Source organism: Macrobrachium rosenbergii, chromosome 25, assembly GCF_040412425.1.
Source record: "Macrobrachium rosenbergii isolate ZJJX-2024 chromosome 25, ASM4041242v1, whole genome shotgun sequence".
Lineage (NCBI taxonomy): Eukaryota > Metazoa > Arthropoda > Malacostraca > Decapoda > Palaemonidae > Macrobrachium > Macrobrachium rosenbergii.
The window spans coordinates 19,121,321-19,123,820 of record NC_089765.1 but is presented as its reverse complement, the minus strand read 5'-3'; the positions used below and the strand labels follow the sequence as shown (position 1 = coordinate 19,123,820).

The 2,500-nt window shown below is 35.6% G+C and overlaps 1 protein-coding gene across 15 annotated transcripts in view; it reads right to left on the bottom strand.

The window, feature by feature from the left end:
* ASPP (Ankyrin-repeat, SH3-domain, and Proline-rich-region containing Protein) overlaps positions 1 to 2,500 on the bottom strand; it is a 391,037-nt gene that overhangs the window by 73,707 nt on the left and 314,830 nt on the right. The window lies entirely within an intron of this gene.

Here is a 2,500-nt window from a genome sequence, read left to right as displayed (position 1 = left end):
ATCAAGTGACGGCTAGGATGCGCATCCAGCGACACACAGTTCGTGACACGGGCATAATTTGTTTTTGGGAGAGAGAGAGAGAGAGAGAGAGAGAGAGAGAGAGAGAGAGAGAGAGAGAGAGAGAGAGAGAGCTCAGGGTTTAGCTTGGACTTTCAAGATTCTGTCCTTTTGGTATTAGCCACACAATACTGCAGATCTGGAATTGGTTGAACTGTAACTCTCTCTCTCTCTCTCTCTCTATATATATATATATATATATATATATATATATATCTATATATATATATATATATATATATATATATATATATATATATATATATATGTGTGTGTATATATTTAATATATATATATATATATCTATACACTGTTTACGTAGGAACTCCGTCACTTTGTTGTAAGCCGACCGAGTTATCACATGCCGTTACGAGACCACAGAGAGAGAGAGAGAGAGAGAGAGAGAGAGAGAGAGAGAGAGAGAGAGAGAGAGAGAGAGAGAGAGAGAAATCAAATCTCGCAGCATCTAACGACAGACGGCTGCCAACAGCTGTTGGTCTGCCAACCCAAACGAGAGGAAGGAGAATTCAAGCAAGAATTTCCATCAGCGTAAACGGAAGCATTTCAAATAGAAAAAAAGAAAGAAAGAAAAAAAAACTGCGAGCAAAAAAAAAAAAAAAAATAGGAAAACCTGCGAGCAAACAAACCTTTGGAAGACCCTGCGAGATAAAAAACCTGCAAGTCAAAAAAAAAAAAAAAAAAAACCTGCGAGCAAAAAAAAAAACCTTCGAAAAATCTGCAATTAAACAGACTTCGAAAAAAACCTGCGAGCAAAAAAATTCGAAAAAACCTGCGAGCAAAAAAATTCGAAAAAACCTGCGAGCAAAAAAAATCGAGAAACCTGCGAGCAAAAAAACCTTCGAAAAAACCTGCGAACAAAAAGATTCGAAAAAACCTGCGAGCAAACAAACCTTTGGAAAACCCTGGGAGAAAAAAAACCTGCAAGCCAAAAAAAAAAAAAAAATCGAAAAAACCTGCGAGCAAAAAAAACCTTCGAAAAATCTGCAATTAAACAGACTTCGAAAAAAACCTGCGAGCAAAAAAATTCGAAAAAACCTGCGAGCAAAAAAATTCGAAAAAACCTGCGAGCAAAAAAAATCGAGAAACCTGCGAGCAAAAAGATTCGAAAAAACCTGCGAGCAAAAAAAAAATCGAGAAACCTGTGAGCAAAAAAACTCCGAAAAAACCTGCGAGCAAAAAAAGACGAGAAACTAAAAAAAAACCTGCGGACAAAAAAAATAATCAATGTAAAAATACCAGAAGCGTTTTGCAAGGTAAACAGCCATATATACATTCGCAAACGAACGTGAGCCCGCGCTCAAAAAAAAAAAAAAGGCACAAATCATTAATGAAAAAACACCCCCGTAAAACGACAAACCAGCTACGCTGGTCTGGCGGAAATAAACATGACTGGGAGCTTTCGCAAATACACATCAAAAGAGCGGCCGCTATTAACAAAATATTTCGAAAGGCCAACTTCAAAACGGGAGGCAGATATGCATATATAGCCGGCACGCAATGCAATATTTCCTTTATGTATACGTTTATGTACGTTGTTCGCATGTATGAAAATGACGAGTCTATACATACATTTGTCCCTATGCTTATAATGTTTTACCTATACAAGTTACATATGTATTAAAATTTGTCTATACATGGCATTTTGTCTTTGTCAAATTTATATTAAAATGTGTATATAATACGCCCATGCTTATAATAATTTTACCTAAATTCTGTCTGTCAGTTCCTCGTTGGGCGAGTCGGTAGAGTTGTGGGCCTAGCACTCTGCTAGGCCCGAGTTCGAGTCTCCGGCTCATGAAGAATTAGAGGAATTTATTTCTGGTGATAGAAATTCATTTCTCGCTATAATGTGGTTCGGATTCCACAATAAGCTGTAGGTCCCGTTGCTAAGTAACCAATTGGTTCTTAGCCACGTAAAATAAGTCTAATCCTTCGGGCCAGCCCTAGGAGAGCTGTTAATCAGCTCAGTGGTCTGGTAAAACTAAGGTATACTTAACTTTTTTAACATAAATCTGTCACACACGTATTAAAATGACAAGTCTATGTATACATCGGTCCCTAAGACATTCTGTCTTTGTCACATATGTATGAAAATGTGTATACAATACTCCCATGCTTATACAGTAACAATTTTATCTAAATATATTACACATGTATTAAAATGACAAATCTATGTATACATTCGCCCCTAGAACATTTAGTCTTTAATTGTCACGCATATATTTTAATAATTTTATCTAAATATGTAATACATGTATTAAAATGACAACTCTATACATACATTCGTGTCTATGACAATTTATCTATTTGTCACGTGTGTTCAGTATTAATATGTAATTGTAGAATTTCTCTCGCTTATAATATTTCATCTAGACATGTTAAACATGTATTAAAATTGCTAGTATCAACAATGCTAATTATA